Source organism: Sarcophilus harrisii, chromosome 2 (genome assembly GCF_902635505.1).
Source record: "Sarcophilus harrisii chromosome 2, mSarHar1.11, whole genome shotgun sequence".
Lineage (NCBI taxonomy): Eukaryota > Metazoa > Chordata > Mammalia > Dasyuromorphia > Dasyuridae > Sarcophilus > Sarcophilus harrisii.
The window spans coordinates 540699249-540723814 of NC_045427.1; positions in this window are offsets into that span (position 1 = coordinate 540699249).

Here is a 24566-nt window from a genome sequence, read left to right on the forward strand (position 1 = left end):
TGGCCTCTGGCAGGGGTACACCAACAAAGGAAGTAAACAAAAGCAGGACTGCATTCATTTCGAGCTCCATTAGGGGCAAGGGTTAGAAGAAGAAATCAATGGGAAAGATGAGACTGGCACCAAAAGAACTTCATTTCTCTGCTTCTAGGAGGGAATTAACCACAAATGACAAAGAAAAAAATTGGAAAATTTTGCCATCTTGAAAAAAAAATTAAAAATTATCCTCAACAGCCACTTTGCTGTCATTTTGCAAGTACAGCAAAAATAGATAACTGGCCATTACCTTCCTTTTCCCCCACATAGCAAAGTGTGAGCCATGACCTATTATTACAGCACAGGCTGCTACATATTGTGAGACTGAAATGCTTTTTATAAAATTAGGATTATTTTTTTTGAGGTTGGACTAGCTACATGAATGAATAAAACACTCAATTATCAATTGATCAATATTGACGATTTGTGAGTAGCCATTAGCTAGAGAATGGAAAGTAATTTTACAGTTTTGTTTTCAAAAGTTGTCAAAGATAGATAGACCTTATTTAACCCCTCTACAGTCATCCACAAATAATACCTAGGGCAAAATGGTTTGGTTTAAGGAAAAAATGATTAGGAATGAATGTTTTCAATTTTCAAGAACATATATGGTGAAAAGAGGTAGAGTGGAAAACACAATGGGATAGAGTATCAACCTTCATTTAAATCCACTCTCTAATCCTTATTAGCTGTTTGACTTTGGAAAGAGAACTTGACCTCTCAACTGAAGTTTTCTCATCCACAAAATTGTGGTGGTAATATGTACATGTCTACCTCACAAGGTGGTTGCTAGAAAAAAATTTTTTAGACCTCTCTGTGCCTCAGTTTCTAATCCATAAAAATGAGAATAATAAAACATGTATAACATATCACTGACTTGTGAATCTCAAATAAATTTTATGTATATGTATATATGTGTATATATGTATGTTTACATATAGGCATACATACACATATATCACTTACAAAGTTACAAAATTCAAAATATATGTAATAGTATTTGTGAAGAGCTAGATAAATGTAATTAAATATTATTATTATTAATATACTATTGTACAAAGTAGACTTGCTAAAAAGGTTTGGACTGATCACCTATAGTTTGTAAATTTAAATTTATGGGCAATTCTCCTAAAGGAAGAATTTTATTTGTTATCTTTTCTCTCTTAACTTTTCTTTTTATGGGCAAATATGAATATTTAGCTCAGATCTTGGCTTATCCAGAATAAATGTGTATGTATATGTGTGTGTGTGTGTGTGTGTTCATTTTGCTTAGAATATGTTTCTATGCAAATGACACACTTCCTGCAGATCTTTAAATATTGTAAACCAAGAATCAGGTTTCTCAGCATACTCATCTTTATTTCCAACCTGTCCAAAGAAGAGTTACAATGGGGCATTCCTTACTTCATATCCCAGCTAGGTGGTAGAATAGATAGAGCATGAGACCTGGTGTCAGAAAGACCTGAGTTCTAATTTGGTTTCAAACATTTACTAAATGAGCTTGGGAAAATCACAAAAATTTGTCTGCTTCTGTTTTGTCATTTGCAAAGTGGGGATAATAATAGCACCAATCTTTTAGGATTGTTTTGAGGATATATTTGTGAAGATTTTTGCAAATCTTAAAGGACTGTGTAAGTGATTTTAAAAATTATTATTTACTACTATTATTACTTCTACTACTACTACTACTACTACTACTACTACTACTACTTTCATGACACTGTCAAATCACCTAACCTTTCTCTGTCTTAGTTACCTCCCAGGGTTGGTGTAAAGATAAATTGAAATAATATTTGTAAATCACTTTGCAAACTCAAAAATGCTATCTAAATCTTAGCTTTACAATAATACCACTAAGATTGTAATAGATTATAGAAAAAAAAATCTATCTATATAAATATTTATAATAGCTATTTTTTTGTGGTGGCAAAGAATTGGAAATTCAGGGGATGCCCATCAACTTAGGAATGATTAAACAAGTTGTCGGATGTGATTGTCATGGGATATTATTGTGCTATAAGAAATGAAGAACAGAAAATTTTCAGATATACCTGGTAAGACTTACATGAACAGATGCAGAGTGAAATGAGCAGAATCAGGAGAACACTACACATAGTAATAGCAATATAGTACAGTGATCAACTGTGAGTAACTGAGGTATTCTCAGTAATACAATGATCCAAGACAATTATAAAGGATTTATGATGGAAAAAATTCTACCCATCTCTAGAGAAATAACTGATAGAATCTAAATTCAGATTGAAGAATACTTTTTAAACTTTCTTGATTATTCTTTTTTTTTTTTTTTTTTTTTTTGGTTTGCATTTTCTTTTTCAACATGGCTAACATGGAAAATGTTTTGCATGGCTTCATGTGTATAATCTACATGAAAATACTTGCCTTCTCAAGGAATAGGGATGAGAGGGAGGAAAAGAACTTGGTACTTAAAATTTTAAAAATTATTTAAAATTTTTGTTTACATGTAATTGAAAAAAATTAAAATTAAATGTAAAAACAAAAGAAAAAAATGCTAGCTACATTATTATCTCTCTCCCACTCCACATTTTGTTGGCTTTCCTTTTTCTGTTGTGCCATATCATTGGCTTAGGAAGCCACCAGGAAGCCAGCCATGGAGAAAGTAGGGTCTTAGAATAAGTGTGAATTAGGGGGCAATGGATGTATGGATCCAAAGTCTGGGGACATATTCATCCAATAAGCATTTGTTAATATCTCTCATGTTCAAGGCACTGTTTTAGGAGCTAGGGATACACAAAGGAATTAAAAAAAAAACCCCTGCAATTCCTAAGTAAGTACAGAGTGATCAAGGGTTATAGGGAAAAAAGAATCGTAATAAGAGGCACCACTAGTAGTACCTTAAAGGAAAGAATCTTGGATCTTGCCCTTTGTCTTCTGTGAAACTTTTAGACTCACATAAGCTAGTCTCAATCACCAGGTAATAAAAGTTGAGATGAAAAGTAGACACATGTCCCCAGAAATCAGTATTCTAGTCTGCGCATATGCCTCGTCAAGGGAAAATGGTCAGCCATCATCCAAAATGGAGGGGGAAATTCAGGTTATCTATGTCAGAAATTCTATTCTCTCCCTATTTCCACCTTTTTTCCTTAACTCTTTACTTCAAACGTACACATTTGAAACTTCTTTTGAGAAGAATTATTAAGTACTTTAAAATGACCAATTGTGTAAATCAATAACAGATGGAGAGGCAATTTTCATTACTTGTCTCTGATCTTAGCTCAACCTGAACAGTTTTATGCTTTTCTTCATTTGGTTCAGAGAGTGTTTAAATGCAAAACACATACATTGGCTATTTATCCTTAAGTATTGTAAAACCAAGAGTCAGATTCACCACTACTCTAATCTCTTTCCACAATCTCCTGAAAGAAGGATTATTTTAAAGCAGCAGTCCATTCCCATAACAGTGTGGTATTAAGGAAATGCTCAGCTTCCCAAAGCTGCTCCTGGTATACATGTTCAAACAAATCTACAACCCAAGTTAAAAAATAGTTATTAATCTGCTTTCTGTGTATCCAGCACAGTGCTGAGCACTGTGGGATATGAAAAAGAAGTCAAATCCACATGGTCCCTTCCCACAGATTTTTGTGATAAAAAAAATTATGGGCAGATAATGTGTCACATACTGCACAAAGAGATGCAGCACCCAAACCCCATCATTAACTTAATGGATTCATAGAGGAAAAGGCATCATGGGGATGGGGAGGAGTTGAAGCTTTTGAGAGTCATTGAAGTTTAGTTGTGCCTATAAATTAATTTCCTGCTCCTCCTGAAAGATACAGAGATGTTTTTGAGCACATGGTAAAGATGGAGAAAGTGAATATCACAGTGAAAAGTTGGCTCCATCCATTGATTCATTCGTTTACTAATTTATGCTTTTTCCATTTCTACTGGCAAATCTCACAAATTGGACACTTTCTTATTACTCAATTAGCTACTACTTTGATCCAAGCCCTACCATCTCTTACCTGGACTATTATAATAGCCTGCCTGCCTCAAGTCCCTCCATTTTTCAATCTAGCTTTCATATGGTTGCTGAAGTAATTTTCCTTAAGTGCCAAATTCCTTAAGTGCAGTTTTGATCACTTCACTCTCCTATTTATACAAACTATGGCAGATCCCTGTTGCACCCAGGATAAAAACAAACCAATCCTTTTTCCATTTAAAGCCTTTGCAATCTGGCCCACCTTGTCTACCTTTCTAGTTTTCTCATACATTACACTCCTTCTTGCACTCTCTAGTTTATTCAAATTGTACTTCTTGCTGTTTTTCACATGTAACACTCCATCTCTCATTTCCATGCCTTTGTTTTTTTTACTGTCTTCTTGGACTGCAGTCCCTCTTCATTCCTTTTAAAATCCTTTGTTTCCTTTATGAATCTGCTAAAATATCATCCTCTATGTGAAGTCTTTTCTGATCTCCCAGCTGCTAGTGCCCTCCTCCCCAAAGCTACTTGTACTTACTTGCTACTTATTAAAATTTGTACTTACTTATTAATATATTTATATATGCACATGTCTATCTCATTGAAGGAAAGTGCCTTGAATACACTGTTTTATTTTTGCCTTTTGTGTGCCTAGTACTTATCAAAGTGTAGTAGGGACTTAATAAATGCTTGTGTAATGACCAATTTATCTTATTTATCTATTTATCCTTAAGTATTGTAAAACCAAGAGTCAGATTCACCACTACTCTAATCTCTTTCCACAAACTCCCGAAAGAAGGATTATTTTAAAGCAGCAGTTCATTCCCATAACAGTATGGTATTAAGGAAACGCTCTGCTTCCCAAAGCTCCTCCTGGTATACATGTTCAAACAAAGTCTTACCTGGACTATTGTAATAGCCTGCCTGCCTCAAGTCCCTCCATTTTTCAATCTAGCTTTCATAGTTACAGATCCCATTATGAACTCTGATCAGCTATCTCTCAACTGTTCACTGAAAGCATAGATAAATCAACTAATGGAAAACAACAGCTTAGTCTGCTGATGCTAGTCAACATCTTAATGTGTGGAAGATAGTACAGTTATTGTGACACCTGGTCTATTTATTTCCCATTTCAGGGTAAATTTAAAAGGAGACTAAATTAGTAATTTGGGTGCTTACCTCATAAGAATATTTGTTATGATACAAATTTCTGAATTCTGTGTCCAAGGCCTTACCTAGTTCAGAAAAGTTCATCACTAGAAGGTTAGCCATCTGGCAACAAATTATTTTGGACAATAGAAACTGATAAAAATCCATTTATTAAGGCACAGAGAGGTCACAGTACACTTTGGTGGAGAAGTTAAATATATCTATGCATAGTATAATGAATGGGGAATCATCTGAATATTGTTAGACTCAGGTTTATCCTAATGATCTATTATAGCAAGTATTAGGACTGAAATCTCTCTGGTATAGCTTCATTTCCTCAAGTATTTTTGTTGCTTGGTGGAGGATTTGGACTAGATTGGACAACTAGATTGAAAACAAAGGGAGTGAAGAGAGGGAAAGAGGAAGAAAGAATGAGATGGGGGGGGGGAGGAAAAAAAAAGAAGGAAAGGACAGAGAGTAGAAGAGAGAGAAGAAAGGAGAGAGTCAGAAGACAGGGAGAGAGAAAGAAATACAGGGAGAAATAGAAAGAAAAGTAGAGAGAGGGTGGAGAATGATATAGACTAACATACAGTGATATCGTGCAGTCAGACCACCATCTCTTCCTTTTTCTCCCCTGAACCTAGGGTGAGATAATCAATAATCTATTCCAAACTTGTGAGCCACAGAATAGTCAGGATGATCTTTATTCCCATTTTGTTAAACTAATCAGTGCAGAGTAAGAAGTCATGTAGAGTACCAAAGACATATTGATAATCTGAGGCATTTTGAAAATACCAGTGAACCCTAAAAATAGCTGTCAGTCTGAGCCATTTCTATGAGGGACTGAGAGTGTCTCCTCTTTCCACTGGGAGACAGGGGAATTCATTAGGAGACAAAGCAAATGTCTATCTACTTCCAGGGGCATGAGGATGAAATGGTTTCAGAATCTAGCAGGGAGTCAAGGTGACAATATTAGTGTTGAAATAAAGCACTGATGACATACTATGTAATCCATTGTCTGATACCTCTGTGTCATCATGCCTTTTTGAAATTTATTAAAATGTATCTTAATTATGGTATGGAATCTAAGTGACTTTTAATGACCATATCTAAATAGGAGTTTCCATAGTGTGGAAGATAAGTCAAGAATCCTGAAATAAAAAAACTGAGCATATTTTGCTTTAAAATTTTTTTATTTTATTATTTATTTTAATCATTTTTTTCTTTTTTTAAATTTTGAGTTCCAAATTATCTTCCTCCTTCCCTCTCAACTCTTCCTTACCCACTGAGAAGGAAGCATAATTTTATCAGTTATATATGTGAAATCATACAAAACATATATCCATATTAACCAGATCACAAAAATCCAAGAAAAATAAAGTAAGAAAATTATTTGTATGCAGAGTCAAGGAGTTCTCTCTCTGTAGGTAGATGACATTTTTTCATCATGAGTCCTTTGATATTGTTTTGTATCATTTTATTGATCAGAATAGTCAAATCTTTCATAGTTGATGATCATTATAATATTTCTGTAACTGTGCACAATAATCTTCCAGTTCTTCTCATTTATTTCGTATCTGTTCATGTAGGTGTTGTTTTATTTTTTTTCTGAAACCACATCCTTCATCATTTCTTATATCACAAAAGTATTCCATCAAAATCATATGCTATAACTTGTTCAGCCATTCCCCAATTGATGGGAATCCTCTCATTTTCCAATTTTTTTTGCCACTAAAAAGAGCTGCTATAAATATTTTGTATATATAGGTTCTTTTCCTTTTTCTTTGATCTCTTTGGGATACAGAGCTAGTAGTGTTATTGCACAACTTTATAGCTCTTTGGGCATAATTCCAAGTTGTGCTTCAGAATGATCAGATAAATTCACTATTCCTCCAATAGTTTATTAGTGTTCCTATTTTCCATCATTCCTTCCAGAATTTATAATTTCTGATAAATTTGAAGTAGTACCTTAGAGTTGTTTTAATTTGCCTTTTTTCTAATCAATAAAACTTAAAACATTTTTTTCAATGAGTATAGATAGCTTTGATTTATTCTTTTAAAAGTTGCCTGTTTATTTCCTTTGATTTACTTATCAATTGAAGAATGGCTCTTAGTTTAATAAATTCAACTCAGTTCACTATATGGTTTGGAAATGAAGCTTTTATCAGAGAATTTTGCTTTTTTTTTGACATTACTTCTGTCAGTGTTACCTTTTAGCAAAACTTTAGTTTCTCTGCTTACCTCTTTTGATTAGGCTTATTTTTGCTTTTTCTATGATCTGAAATCATCATTGTTATCTCTATCTTTTTTACTTCAGCTGAAGCATAATAGGTATTTCTCTGGCCTTTTGTTTTAACTCTCTGTGTACCTTTCTGTTTCAAGTATGTCTCTTATAAACAACATACTTTTGGTTTTTGGTTTCTATTCCATTCTGCTTTCCATTTTGATTTTTTATGGGTGAGCTCATCGCATTACATCTCCATAACATTAAGCTATGATTACTGTGCATTTCCCTTCATCCTTTTCTTCTGTTTATCCTTCTCTCTCTCTCTTTTTATCTTGCTCCTCCTTAAAAGTTCATTTTGCTTCTGACTACTATTTCCCCTAAGACATCCTCTCTTTTAACATTCTCTCGGACCTGCTCCTGTCCTATGTCTCTTATTCCCTTCCCATCCTATTTCCCTTTTGAGGTATATTTTTATACTCAACTTATAAAATATATAAACATTATATATGTATATATATATACACACAAAATCAGTTAATCAGAAGAATATATATATATATATTCTTCCCTCTTTGAATGATTTCTAAAGAGTGAGGTTCAAACATTGCCTGCCACATTCCCCTCTCCCCCTTCAATTTCCCCTTCCATATATGCCTTTTATATATGAGAAAAATTTCCCTATTCTACCTCTGTTCCCCTTTCTCTCTATAACTTTCTCACTCCTTCATTATTATTATTATTTTTAGAGCTCATCTCAATATGTCCATGCCCTCTATCTATGAAGACTCTTTCTAACTGCCATACTAATGATAAAATTTTTGGAAGTTACATGTATTACCTTTCCATATAGGAATATAAACAATTTAACTTTATATGAATTCATTATGATTACCCTTTCATGTTTATTTTTTTATGGTTCTTTTGAGACTTCATTTGAATGCCACATTTTCTATTCTGTTCTGGTCTTTCTATCAGAAAATGCTTACTTTATTTTATTAAATATCTGTTTCCTGACCCCTGAAGATTATGCTTAGTTTTTTGGGTAGGTTTTCTTGATTGTAATCCTAGCTCCTTTGTCTTCTGGAAGATCATATTCTAAGCTGTTCTCTCCTTCAATGTGGGTGCTCTATCTCTTACGTGATCCTGACAGTGGCTCTGTGATATCTGAATTAGTAGTTCTTTCTGGCTGCTTGAAGTATTTTTTTCTTTGACCTGGAAGCTCTGGAATTTGGCTATAATATTCATTGAAGCTGTCATTTTGGGAACTCTTTCAGGTGATTGGTGGATTCTTTCAATTTCTATTTTACTCTCTGGATCTAAAATAGGCAGTTTTTCTTTATAATTTTTCAAAAAATGATGTATTGGCCCTTTTTTTTTGAACATGGATTTCAGGTACTCTAATAATTCTCTCTTCAATTTGTTTTCCAGGTCAGTTGTTTTTCAATGAGATATTTCACATTTTCTTCTTTTTTTTATTTTTGACTTTATGTTAATGTTTCTTGATGTTTCATATAGGCATCAGCTACCACATGCCCAATTCTAATTTTAAGGAATTATTTCCTTCACTGAGCTTTTATATCTTTTAAAATTTGACTAGTTCTGCTTTTTTAAGGAGTTTTTTCTTCAAAGAACTTTTATTTTTAAAACATTTATTTATTTAAAACAAATATGATAGGAAAAAACCAAAATAATAAAAACCAGAAAAAAGAAAAAAATTGTCATAAGCACAGCAAAACACAAAAGAATTCAAAATATAGAACAATAAATTTCCATTTCAAGAAAGAATATATAAAATACAACACCATTTTATTCACAACTGTCTACGCATATATATATATACATGGATATCTATAGTCATATACATACATGCACACACACATTCATATACCTCTATGTGAGATTGTATTATTCTTGTTTGTCCTCTGTTTCTCTGAAAGCGGATAATTTCATCCTTCTTAAGTCCACGTTGTTCCATGTTTTTCTAAATCCACTAACTCATCATTTCTTACATCACAGCAATAGTTCAATCTTATACTATCTAGTTTTAAATAGTTTAAAACAGTATTGTTTAATAAGGCTGACAGATAGGTCCCTGCTCCATTTTTTTTTTTTAACAGATTACAAACTCTTCTCTTCACTATGGAACTGTGCCCCAGAACTGTGCATGGGCAATAGAGTTGCCAAACAGCACCAACTGTACCTAGTGCCAGCAAAGGCTCCCCTGTAACGTTTCTGACCAATCTTCCAACCCCGCTATTTTCTCTGAGCTGAAAACTCTTGAAGTTATTGCTACTGTAGTTGCCTTCCAGGTACACGGCTGGGTTGTTTCCCCAACCTAATATTATGGACATCTTCTGCTGACTTCTTAATTTGTCTTAATCTGGAAAAATGTCTTACTCTGACCTTTTATTGATTCTGACACTTCAAAATGTGATTTGAAGAATTATTTTAAAGATTTTTGGAGGGGAATGTTAACTGAATGGCTTTCTTTAATCCACCATCTTGGTTCTGCCCCCAAAGCATCATGAAAAAAGCAGATTTTCTAGAAGTAAAAGGAAGGTAGTGTTTGGGAGGAGGCTCCTTTTTCCTTCTTCACCAATCTATCACACAAGAAATCATAAATCTTTTAAAATATTAAAGAAGAATAAATGTCTATTAGACATTTTAAGGCATATTTATAAAACCTCTCACATACAGTTGAAAAAGAAGAAAACTTAACTAAATCAATTGAAAATGTTATTTTGATACTGACATGTAATTAATTATTGGATTTTGATCTTCACTGGACTGACCAAATTTAATTGATTTTTTCATTCAGACAAGATGAGTTCAGGCTCTGATGCCCAATGCCATGTCCCAGACACTTGATAAAGAGTAGTACTTGGTTTATTTTGAACAGGAACTATCTGATAGACAACAGACAGCAATGACTGGTTCTTTTCAAATGAACTACTTTATCCTTTCTTTTTGTATTTTTAACTTATTATTTTTGATGGATTTGTAGTTTAGAAAAGCTATCAAATTGATTACATGAATACAAACTCTTTCTCGACTTGAATCAGTTTGATTTGAGTTCATATCTTTCTTTTTTTCTTTTTTTTTTTAACCTCTTTGAATACTTCAAGTTAGCAAATGGGAGACAGTTTAACAGGTGAATTAGCAGAAGTTTTTTTTTTTTTTAAATAATGACTTTGGAAAATGCAGAAAATAAGCTAAGGTTAATCTCATATTATTCCTTTTCCAAAGTGAAAAAATCAACTATACGTTGGTGTAAATTCTTTTGGAGCCAGGACATTTAAGGTACTTTCCAAATGGGATTGTAAGCACTTTAAAACCTGTTAAAAGCAATTTTGAAGGTCATTGTTTTTTGTTTTTGTTTTTGTTCTTATTTTACAAAAAGCGGAAGTAATGTAGGAACTCAGAACTCCAGGCTTATAAGTTTTTTAATTAAAAAATTAAAAAAAATTTAAATTTAAATATCAAATTAACAAGAACATTTCATTATACAAAGAGCAAAAAGGAGGATTATATAGGAAATTATAAACATCTATTGTTCTATGTTGTTTGTTGTGGTTGTTCAGTTTTATTCAGTTGTGTCCAATTCTTCATGATCCCTTTTGGGGTTTTCTTGGGAAAGATACTGAAGTGGTTTACCATTTCCTCTTCCAGGTCATCTTATAGATGAGAGAACTGAGGCAAACAGGGCAAAATGACTTACTTGCCCAGGGTCATGGGGCTAGTAACTGTCTGAGGCAAAATTTGAATTCAGGTCCTCTTGATTACAGGGTGCCATTTATAAAATGAGGAATGTCTAAACAAATTGAAGTATGTCAATATAATGGAGTACTATTGTGCTGTAATGTATATGATGAAAAGAATGGATTTAAAGTGAAGTGAATTGAGGCAAGAAAACAAATAACTACAGTGATGTAAATAGAAAAAGTAATCACCACAAAATAAATGAAGATGTTGAAAATTACAATTGTTCCCAAAGAAAAAAAAAGTGAGAAAACTTCTTTCTCCATGTTCTTTTGTAGAAGTAGTAGGTCCCTGAATGTGAAACAGAGCATATAGTCTGATTTTTTTGATTTATGATTAGTTTTGCAGATTTTATTCATTTCTTTTTTTCTTTTAATAAGTAATTCTTACAAGATATGACGCTAATAAGTAATTCTTACAAGATATGACTCTATAGGAGAGAGAAGGGAACTGAATGTACAAAGAAATTTAGAGGCAATGTAGAAGAGAAAGATTTCAATAAAATATATTCAAAATAAATGCTTATGTTTGAGTGATTCAAGTCAGAAATGGTTTTTCCTTTTTAGGAATTTTGATACTACATTCTTTGTCCTTCTCGAATCATTCTCACTCACTCATTCTGCAGGGAGAAATCTTCCCATGCCTGGGATAGACCTTTCTTTAATTCAATGACAGTTTGAGGCTTGTTGGTTATCTTCCAACTGCCAAGATAGTTTCATTGGGATGTAGTCACTGTGCATGCTACAGCTTCTTGGAGAACTGGGTGAAAGGCAGACACCAAAAGCTGAGGAGCAGCTCTGAAAAGAGCCTACCTTAGAGGTGCTAGTCCTCCTGGACACTCCATGAACCCTGATGCCCATGACGGCAGCCAAAGCCTTCATGAAGGAGATGCAGAGCCCTTAAAGCTGTGTCAGGCATTGAGGATGCTGAGATCATCCAATGTGTTCTGGACCATTTCCAGTCATCCTGACTAATTTTTGCTACTAGACTTCAAAGACTCTGGAAATGAAAGTGAATCTGATGACTTGGTGCAAGTCCACTTCTCTTAAATCCAATTCACTCACAAGCCAAGGATCCTTATAATGTTGGTCCTCTTTGAAAAAAAGAATGAGCTTCAATAACCCTTAGAATCAGGACAGGCTAATGTTTAAGACAAAACCAACAGAGGCATTGGGTGTTTGACATGGGAGATAGTAAATGTCTACTCAGAGCCAGAGCAAAGATTAAATTAGTAGACCAGAAGCTCCTCCCCTTCCCTACCTCCACTTTCTTGTTTATTTTATGGTATGACTTATAATAGCATCCACTAGTAGTTTGAGGGGGGTGGTTCACATACTTACAACTTAGGGGCCTCCACTGCCCTTTGTTCTTGAATTAATCTAAAACAGACTCCATGCTAGGGAAATTTAGACTCTTGAGAATGGCTGGACTTCTTTTTCTCACATTCACTCTGTTATACCTTACTACCTTAGCCCCATAAAGATAATTTATTTAAAACTTATATTTTGGATTCATGTCTAGAGTCTTCTCAAGTAGGGGGAGTAGAAAAGTACTCAACATATAATATAAATCAGATATGGAACAAGTATTTACTTCATGTACATACACACACAAATACCTAATAAAACACTTGCAGGTAACACTGATAGAAAGACAAAACTAGACATATAGCAATTATTTTACTCCACTGTGGGGTTGATGCTTAAAATTATCTCAACATGAATAAATTTGTGAGATTGCTGATTAGGCATTTTGCATTTTACCTTTATTCTGTACCGTCTCCCTCAAAGTTCATGTGTTTTATCAAATGAGAAGAGATTGAATGTGCCATCTAGCCACTGGTCATCTTCTTTAAGAAAAGCTGGAGTTAATTGTCAGGGGTTTCCAACCAGCTCAATCAAACAATCCAGGATCTGTGAGATTTTTAAATTCTAAAGAGACCTTTAAGCTTAAACCCATACATCTTGGAATCCATTCTTATTCACCTAAGATTAGAAAAGAATAAATACAGAAGGAGGAGAACCAGAATTGGATTTGCTTAGTAAGACATGGGATTTAGTTGACAGAGTAGAGAAAAAAGGATATTCCCTTCCTTTATCCTCTTATTACCTTACCACCTGAAGGACTGATAGAAAAGAAAGAGACAGAGATGGGTCTGAGGCACTTTTTTAAAGTTCACGGAATTCTCTTATTCTAAAGATGGAAACTGGGATTATGGTCAAATACTGGGTATCATATCCTGGAGGACAATTGGGATAGAGATGTTTATGTAGCCACATTCTGATAGAAAAAAAAATATAAAGAGAATTGAAATTCTTGTTAAAACCTGGGATTAAAGTTGAGGGGTCACCACAACCTTTGGAGATCATGAATATACTGTATTGAGAGAAAGATATTGTTCCAAGCTTTTCTATTTTTTCCCTATGTATATTTTAAAAATTTTTATGTATTTTATTAGGAAACAGAATAAAAAAAGAAAAAACAGAAAAGGAAGACCGAAAAAATAAAACAAAACAATATTTTCTTGTGCCTAGCAGAACATCAGAGAAGATTCAAAATATATAACAATAAATTACCAGTTCAAGAAAGGATATATAATAGGAGAAGAAATTATATTCATGAGTATCCATTTTTTCTTTGCTTCCTTGTAGGTTGTTTTTTTTGTTTTTAGCTGTACACATTTAAATTTTATTCTTTTTTCCCCTTTCTATCTTCCTTACCTCCTTCAAGTGTGTTATACTTAAGCAAGGAAATATTTATGTATACATATATAGATACACACACACACACACACACACACACACACACCTCTCCTATCCTGCTAATTCTTTGTTTTAATTCTGCTCTTAACTTGTCTTGCTATTACTTAACCTCCCCCCATCCATAGATCCTTCCCTTGTCTTCTTCTTTTATCCTTTGCTTTCCTGTCCACTCATCCCTCTCCACTTAATTCTTTATGGATTTTGGAGAGTACCATACCCTTCCTGGTATACATGTGGTGTTCCCTATTTAACCCATTTCTGATGTGAGTAGGTTTTCAGAACTATGAATCCCCTTCCCTCTAATGCCTTTGTATCTATTCTTCCTTTGCACCTCATTTATATAACATAATTACTATTTTTACCTTAACTCTGCCAATCTTTCTTTTGATCTACCCTCTTGCTGATGTCAGTCTTAAACATATGTTTTACATTTCCATGTAAAAAAATAAACAATTTGTCCATGTTAAGTTCCTTGAAGTTGATCTTTGATTTTGACTCTTACATATTAAATTTTCTATTGAGTTCAGGGTTGGTTGAAAGAAAGTCCTGAAAATCCGAAAGTTCATTGAATGTCCATTTTTCTTCATTCAATATTATATAAATTTTTGCTGGATATATTTTTGGCCACAGACCTAATTCTTTTGATTGTTGCTATATGTAGTTCAAAGACCTGTTACTTTTATTGTGATTGCTGCTAAATTCTGTATAATTCTAATTGTAGCTCCTGTGTATTTGAATTTCTTTTTTCATTTCTTGTAAAATTTTCTCTTTGATTTGGTGGTTTCAAAATTTGGCAATAATATTCCTGTGCGTTTTCCACAAAGGATCTCTTTGAGGTAGTCATTGGTGGATTTTTTCCATTTCCCCCTCCTGTTCTATTATTCCAGGACAATTTTCTTGGATTATTTCTTGCATTATTGTGTCAAGGCTCTTTTTTTTGGTCACAGCTTTGAGGCAGTCCACTTATTCTTATATTTTCTCTTCTTGATCTGTTCTCCAGGTCTATAGTTTTTGTTATACGATATTTCACATCTCATCCAACCACTCTTCAGAGCAATTTGGAACTATGCCCAAAAGGCTATCAAAATGTGCAAACCTTTGGATCCAGCAGTGTTTTTATTGGGCTTATGTCCCAAAGAAATCTTAAAAGAAGAAAAGGGATCTACATGTGCAAAAATGTTTGTGGTAGCCCTTTTTTAAAGAGGCTAGAAATTGGAAACTGAGTGGATGCCTATCAGTTGGAAAATGGCTGAATAAGTTATGGTATATTAATATTATGAAATGTTATTGTTCTGTAAGAAAATAACTAGCAGGATGATTTCAGAGAGACCCGGAGAGACTTAGATGAACTGATGCTAAGTGAAATAAACAGAACCAGGAGATCATTGTACATGGAAACAAGATTATATGATGATCAATCCTGATGGACATGCTCTTTTCAACAATGAGATGTTTGAGACCATTTCTAATGATCTTGTGCTGAAGAGAGCCATCTTCACCCAGAGAGAGGACTGTGGATACTGACTGTGGATCACAACATAGCATTTTCACTCTTTTTATTGTTGTTTGCTTGCATTTTGTTTTTTCTCATTTTTTTCCTTTTTGATTTAATTTTTCTTGTGCAGCAAAATAATTGTATAAATATGTGTACATATATTGGATTTAACACATATTTTTAACATGTTTAACATATATTGGATTTACTTGCCATCTAGAGGAGGGTGAGGGGAGGAGAAATTGAAAACTTATCTATGCATATATTTTGAAAATAAAAAGCTTTAATAAAAAAGATGTTTCACATTCTGTTCTAGTTTTTCATTCTTTATATTCTGTTTTGTTATTTTTTGGTCTCTTATGGCTTCACTGGCTTCCTCTTGCCCAGTTGTAATTTTCAAAGAGTTATTTTTGTCTTTAAGACTTTACATCTCCTTTTTTGGGGGGTTAACTTTTTTTCATAATCTTTTTGGGTTTTTTGGATTTTTTTTTTTTTTTTAATTTTTCCTCAATGTCTCTCATTTGATTTTTTTTCATTCTTTTTTGAGTTGTTCTATAAATTCTCTCTGGGCAGGGAGCCATTTTACTTTACCCCTTGGGGTAGAAAAAATTCTTTTTTTATTTCAGTGTCCTCCTATGAGGATAAACTCCAAGTCTTCCCTGTTCTCATAGTAAATTTCTATGGTTGGGTTTCTTCTCCAATGGTTCATTTTTAAATGAGAAGTAATAGTGTAACCATCTTTAATTATAGAATGGGGGGATGATGTCTCTAGCTTAATTTCAGCTCTCCCTTTTGACCTGAAATCTCAAACCAAAAATTCCCCCCTCCTGTAAATGCTATTAGCCAAGCAGCTTCCCTGACTCAATGCTTCTGTTTTCACCAGGTATGCTGGTTCCTTCCTGCCCAACCCTCTCCCCCATTCTTAATCAGCTAGTTATCTCAGTCTTCCTAGACTCAGACCCCGAACTGCACATGCATTCCAGGAGGTTTCTGTTGTTCCTGCAGAGGCTCCAGCCAAATCTAGCTTGCCTCAGGGGTCCTCACTTGGTGTTTCTTCAGAGCTAGCTAGGAGATGTCTGCATTTCACAGTAGTTAATCCCAGGCCTGGGGTCTTTCTTCAGATATTCTTGGGTTGTTCCCGGAGGACCATGTTCTGCCCCAAATTTTCTTGATTTTTCACCAGTCTCTATTTGCCCTGAGATACAAATTTGTTCTATTTGTGGGGAAAATCTGGAGAACTGGAAGTTTACTGACTTATTCTTTCATTTTTTCAGAATCCTCCCCCACTGCATTCTTTTTCAGCCTCTTCTTCTTCCTTTTTGTGTTTTTTTAGCCACTATGCCCCAGAAGCATTCTCATCTTGGAAGATCCCTCCCAAATTCCCTTTCTTTGCTTGTTCAGTTCTTACCCAAATCTCCATTTTAAGGACTATCCCAAGGCAGCCGTGTTCACTCTTTCATTCCTCTTAAGGATCCAATTCTGACCTTCAGATGATCTCTGGACTTCTTTCCTCTCCTTGACCAGTGTTGTTATCTACTTCTTTCTCTTTTCATCTTCCTTTTATGTGTTATCTCCTCCCATTAGAATGGAAGTACTTGAAGGAAGATATATATATATATATATATGTATATATATATATATATATATATATATATATATATATTTTTTTTTTTTTAAATACCATTTGTATTCTCATCACTTAGCATAGTACCTGGCACATAATAAACACTTTGGCAAGATTTGCGATTACAAATTCAAGCTTTCTATTCTGCCCTCATTTTTGCTATGCAGACCATAAATTCTCTCATAATTTTTTTTAATTTTTTAAACCACTCAGGAACAATTTGTTATAGTTTCACATACTTCTCAAATTCCACAGGATTCTCTGTTTCATCAAATGTTGGATCATTTTCTTTTGTTTTATAATATTTAATCATGAATGCTTGAAGTTAATTACTAGATCTGGAGGCCATATTTTGTTCTGCTGTTAACATTTTCCCTCTAGATTTTTCTACTTCTGTTCAAAATTCTTGAGTTCTTCTTCTTTCTGAGCAATTTGGTCTTTTTTAAAGTATTTTTTCTCCTTCCTTCTTATTGTCCCTTATTACTCATTTTCTGACTCCCACCTCAACTCTTCGTGATTTCCCTGGGAACTATATCCCAGAGCATCTTAGCATCTTTCCCTACTGGGCAATTCACAATTCACTAGGTTAGGTCTCTGCCTCAAGTAATTTTTGGGGATTCAGAACTGGCCCCAGTTGAATGCTAATTTCTGTGCCTTAGGCTAAGTAGAGTGCTGCACAGCTTTCCAAACATGGTGTCCTTTCTCATTTTCTTTATTCCTCAGTTCCCTTGCTATATAATACAGAGTGCTGCCTCACTGGTGTTATTGCTGCAGAGGATAATTCTATCGTTTGGAATTTGGATCTTCAAGGATTTGGGGAGGGAGGATTGCTGGATGTGGGTTTAACCTTATTTCAAGTTCAAACACATCTTTCCTTGTTCCCTCTGTTTCTCTACTTTCATGTAGAAATAATTTTTTGGTAGCCTAGGACACTGCTGCTAGAGGGTTAACCAAAAAGTGCCTATCAAACTTGTATATTTTAGAGTCTAGGTCTTCATAGCAACCCAAAAGTGGGAAAAGGGACCACAATTAAGGTGAAATTTTGTGGAAAGCACATGGGTCAGGTCATTAGATCAGCTAGAACAACCTTAGTGATTGCTATGTTATTAATTTTATACCTCACTCTATTTTCTATCTCTTGTTCTTATTTATTATTACTGAAATGGATTCTATTTCATGAAGGAAATCTAATATATATATATATATATATATATGCATATATCTGTATATATTATCTGAAGATATTTACTTTGGTAATTACAGGTTCAGTTCTCAGAGTTGGAATGTCTTGTGGTATTCTCAAGTTGTGAAGACATATTCCTCAGTAGAATCAGTGATCTTTCAGTGGCAGGAGTTTTATGGAGTGTCTAGTTTTAGTTTCTTCACATAATTCTGGAGTTCCAAGGACAAGAGTCAAGAGAAGTTTTTACTGGAGTCTTTCCCAAAATAACACTGCAGCCAATAGAAAGCTATATACAGAGAATATATGTTATATGATAGTCAATATTGAAATTATGAAGAGGGAGAATGGGAGATTAGAGAGTTTACTTTCTTAGATTGGAGTGGGGCTCAATTACTTTAAGGGGAAAGAATAGCAAATGGTATTAAAAATAAAGGAACATCCATAGAGAAACTCTCTTCAATTGTCTAATATTGAAAAATATATAATTTCACAGATCAGAAATGGATTCATTACAGTAAGAATTAAAATATGCTGCCAGTCAAAGTATTAGGGATAGGATTTTGATACCTAAGGAACAGACTTTAAGTGCTGGAACCACAGCTACAGTTAATTGATGAGCCAGATTCATCAAACCCCATAAGTCAAAGAAAGTTTTGTCTCTTAGGTAAGGCCATAATTTAATTTTAGAGTTGCCTATAACATGAAGAAGTTAAGTGACTTGTCCAGGATCCAGGATAGCAAAGTAAGAAACTTGAACCCAGTTATTCCTGGCTTCAGGAACAGCTTTGTCCTCAGAAATACTACCTTAATATCTGGGTGGTGTGGGACATCTAACCACTGATCAAGATAAGCTGTTTCTTCATCATGCCTTTACCTATCTATCCAACTATTCATTTACTGAAGTCAGTCTCACTCCTTGAACACTATATTTAATTATGAACAGAACTTGCTGGAAGTCAGAAGCTCTGGGAAGCATTGGAGGAGAAAAATAAATAAAAATGAAATCAAATGCAGCTAAAGATCAGAGTTTTATGTGAACAAATAAAACTCTTTCAAGGATAGAACAAATGTAAAATGTTTTAAAATCTCCTTTTGATTTATGGGTTTTAATTCAATAGGAAGTGCCAAGAATAAGAATTGGGCACTTTGGCAGACATGATCCAAATGAATCTAACTATCTGAATCTATCTATCTATCTATCTATCTATCTATCTGCCTATCTGTCTGTTTAGGACTCCTGCTGAGGAACTTCCTCTTACAAATACAAACCTGTGTTTTTTTTGCAATTTACGGTCTTAGAGAGTTGACTAGATAATCTTGCAAAGTGAAGTGACTTGTCTCAGGTCATGCAACCAGTGTGTTTCAGAGGCAGGACTTAAACTCAGCTCTTCCCAACTTTGAGGCCAGCTCTGTTTCCACTCTACTGCCATTTTGCTTTAGCACATCCACAAAGCACTTTAAACACATGATCTCACATGATTTACACAATAACCTTTCAAGAGAGGTGACATTATTATTACTCCCATTCTACAGGTGAGGAAACCAAAGGTCAAAGCTGTTGAATGTTTTGATCAAGGTGACACAGGTAGGGAGTGTCTAAGGTAGGATTTAAATTTTGATCTTCCTGGCCTCACTCCTAGGGTTCTATCAATAAGTGCAAAATCAGTGAGTTACTTACTTTCCTTTTACTTTTAAGGAAAACTGCTAGTCCTCCTTAACTTCAGGAAATGTTTCTAAATACACACACACACAGACTCAGTATGACTCCAAATTATTGACCTCAATCATAAATTGAATCCACCTTTTAGAGAAAGATTTATATGTTGATTCTCTTGAAAGGTGACTTTTGAAATTCTCTTTCTCTAAGGCTGACATTAGGAAGGAGGAGAGGTAGTGATATGGAAGGCTGAGCAAAGGAAATGGACAACGATGAGATGGATGATCCAGAGGAAGAAAGGACTGAGCTGACAGAGTGTGGACATGGTCACAGGGAGGTTATTCTAATAAGCCCAAGGTGACTATAGAGATTTACTGGCCCCTAATCTGAGAAATGGTGCCACTTCTATATTATTTGTGTATCTGTTGAATTTAATGTACTTTTGACATGTTTCTGTTACAATAATATGAAAGACCAATGCTGCAGTGATGTCAGAGTATCAGCCTTGATGTCAGGATACCTGGGTCCATATACCATGTCCGTATTCTCTGGCACATACTGGTTGTATGACTGTGGGCAAGTCATTAACCCCTTACTGCTCCAGATGAATGATTCTGCAATTACAGATTAGTGACATTAATCAAATATCAGAATCTATGGGAGTTTCTATACCAAAGCATAATTAAAGACCTGTCTAGTATTGAAAAATGTATCCTCAATTTGGGGGAAATTCAAATTGTCCTGATAAACCTTCCTTTAGTGGGTGTCTAAACTGCCAGTAAGGGCACTAGATCAGATGACTGAAGAACAAAGGAAATGGGACAGGTCACCAGGACAATGTGTGTGTGTGTGTGTGTGTGTGTTGTGTAGCACTCCACCATGAGAAGGAGAGAACACAGCACCCAGCTAGAGCCATTGACCACCCAAAAATCAGTTGGGACAGAGATGTAGACTGGTGAGTCATGAATTGCCTTGTGTTGGAAGAGGCAAATGTATTTTGAGAGCTAGCCCCCAAGGAAACCACAATCAGGAAGCAACTGATAAGGAAAATAGGAGGGAGGGGGAAATCTGAAAGTACCAAAGATTTCAGGAAAAAAGGGATCTCAAAGACTTTGAACATAAGAAGATAAATCAATAGGAAAAAGAATAACAATAAAAAGAAATAGGAGATGTTATTCAGGAGGTTTTATATGCTTTAATTGTACATGTTTAGCATATATTGGATCACTTGCCGACTGGGGGAGAGAAGAAAGGGAGGGAAAAAATTACAACAGAGGGTTTTGTAGAAGTGAACGTCAAAAATTATCCATGTATATATTTTAAAAATTAAAAAGGTATAATTAAAAATAAAAATAAAAAATAATTTTCCTGTTTTATTTATGAAATTCCATTCAATAAGCATTTATTAAGAACCTACTACATACCAGACATTGTGCTATTTACTGGCTATTCAGAGCCAAAAATGAAATTGTTTCTTGCCCTCCAGGAGTTTCACATTCCACAGAACAGGAAAAGATCTGGGAGTGGTGATACAGACCTAAATTTTTATGTACCAGTTCAGACTAAGTTAAGTCAAAAAGCATTTATTAGATATTTACCCCAGACATAATACTGGTATATTCTTAAGTGTTCTTAATGTAGAAAGCTGAAAGAAAGAAAATCTCTATCCACAAGGAACTTTAATTCTAATAGGAGAAGACAATACATAATGGGAAGTTGAAAAATGGCAGGGGGAGAGAGAATAAAAGTACTGAGTAAGAAATTGTAGACAGTCTTGGAGAAGAATCAGGAGTACAGTTTGGAGCAGAATAAAGAATGACTTTCACAAGCCTTTTCTTTAAAATGAAGGAACCAGCCAATGAGAGAGAAGGATTATGAAGGAAGTTAAGGCTATCTGATCTCTTGAGTGCTGAAATTCTGAGCTACAGTGGGTTATACTGATCACATTGATCTGTACTGTTTGGGAATAAATAATACAGAGAACTCCCAGGGGTGGGGTCCATTAACTTGTTGAAGCAGTTCATTTTGAAAATGATGCAGGACACAATACTCAAGCTGATCAGATCTATGAATGACCTCATACTTCTAGCCTGAATAAGATCAGGAAAAGATCCTAATTATCCTGGATGATTAGGGAAAGGGGAGACCCTGAACATAGCTATCCACCTCCAAACATAAGAACAGGAATCAAAGAAATGTGTGTGTGTGTGTGTGTGTGTGTGTGTGTGTATGTGTGTGTGTAGTAGGCAGCAGGTTTATAAAACTTCCTTGTCACAGAAATTGTTAGAGAACAGAACACTGGGAATTTCAGCTAGCACAGAAGTCTCTCTTCCGTTATTCACCAATTTGTGTCTTTAAAAAACAGGTTCTGTTAAAATTATGCCAAAAATTTGCTTATGGATGATTAAAGATGTCATAAGTTTTAATGTCTTCGTTGTTCAGCTATACTTTGAGTTTCTTAGGGAACTCACAAAATACAAAATATCCTTTGAAAAAGACTCTATTTCCCTACCCCCAATTCATTAAGTAGAAATTGACTGAACACAGCTTGCTTGTTCCATCTTACCTAAAGAATTATTTTTGGTTTGAGGTCCTTGCCTCACAAATTTTTCTCAAATAAATATAACTCTTTCAGTGCAACTGAATCCTCCTGAGGGAAATGCAAGGGGATGATAGAAGTGAGAGAGATTTCTCATACCTCATACCTCATCATTTTGGCCACCATCATTTGGTCTGTAATGAAAGGCTCTCTCAAGGCAGAGGTCTGGCTTTAAACCTTATCCTATCCTGAAGAAACTTCTACTTGTGGTTTTTACTTAGAAGGAAATAGAGAGGTGTGAAAGCTTCATGAAGTGATGAGAGAAATTCAGTTCCCAAACCAGGAACATCTCTGAGAGGTATCTCATGTAAGGGAGGAAGTACAGAGTAGATTGTAAAGTGAGTGAACTGTAAGGTGGAGGTAGGATCCTTGCTTGCTAGCTGTGTGATCTTGAATGAAACACTCAAGATCACAAAACCTCTATGTCCTTACCTATGGAATGGGAATAATAGCTGCCCTGGATTATTGTGAAGATCAGATGAAGTAACCAACATGAAAGGACTCTAGAACCTGAACCAGTCCAGTTTGGGGGATAGAAATGAAAACGGAGGGCCACATATCATCAGTTCTACTGTTCAGTTAATCTGTAATTATTGTTTTGATGAAGATGAAAAAGTAGCTAATTTTTAGGAGCCCTCTGTTACAAGTACTGCATCCTTTCTTCTCAGTCTGCTACTGTTATCTCTTTCCCTACACTCTGCTACCATTACCACATTCCCTTCCCCCCTACTCTGCTACTATTACTTTTTTGTATCTCAGTTTACCTTGATTTTTCATGAAACATGACCAAGATGAGAGATTTGAGTTTTCTCAAACAAGATTAGCTTTTACAGAAATGTTGAAATGTTATCAAATACTGTAGATCATGCTACAAGTTTCTTGTCTCAGTATTCTGAGATTAGAAGTGCTTCCACAGAGAGCAAAACTGTAGTAATGGCAATGTTCAAAAAGAGTGTCTCCTGCCACAAGTATTTTGTCTTCTGAGTGTTCTGAGACTAGATTATTTCTGTAGGGAGCAAGGCAATAGCAACTGGAATGTTCTCAGAATGCATGTTTTCTAACCATAAATATCTTGTCCTCTGAATATTTTATAGTTATATTGACATTTTACCCTACCCCCTTACTGAAGGTGAGAGGTCCCCAGATCTTAGTACATTGGACAATTTTTTACAAATGCATGGAACAGTTGGGCTGACATTTTTATTTTCCTCCCTCACACATACATTATCATGCTCACAAGGGAGAGTCTTTAGGGGACGGAATGGGATTACAAGAAGGAAAGAAATAGGAAGGGAATGAGGGGCAGGCAGACCTTGAGCTGCCTACAGCCTTCTATCTGACTTTGGGTGATGGAGAACTCAACCTTCCTCTTCCTCTGCTACCATCATTGCAGAATGTGAAGTGACATAACCAGGATTGAGGGTCATTTTGAACTTTTCTTTGTTTTATGGGCCACCATCATGAACAGAGTGGCCAGTCTAGTGGTGCCTTTCTATCCTTAGACTATTCCTCAGAAAGCAGTCATAGTATATTTCTGAGACTATATTAAACATTTTTCTACAATAGGAGAAACTTCTAGAGCTTGTACTCTGCTGGCATAGCTTTTGAGGATCCATGATCACCTCTACATCACCATGAAGCATTGGGATTAGAACTATCAAAGGAAGGACGAAAAATAAAAGGCTCATCCTAGCACCAGGTAAAGTATCTCCCAAGTCTATATGAATTATTTTCTCACTTATCCCAAGCTTCTTGAGTTTCTTGTTTCATGCTTCTCCTTACAGCAACGGAGCTTTTTAAAACAAAACAGACCACCAGACTTGAGGTCATATGAAAGCCCATATGACATAAAAACCCTGAAGTGAGGTTATTTGAAAGCAAGCTGGGACAGTTTGCTCCTTCTCGTAGTATTCTTTCCTTTGAGCTTGCATACATGGACAAAAAAGCTCCTCTTTTTTTCCATGAAACTCAACTACAAGTATATAAGGCTGATTGAAGCGTGTCCATTGCCTGCCCATTGTGGACTTTGAAGCCTTCAGTGCACAGTGCTAAGATCCTGTGCCCTTGGAGCTAGATGGACATTTTTAAAGCATTATTTAATCATTGGAAAACGAGGGATA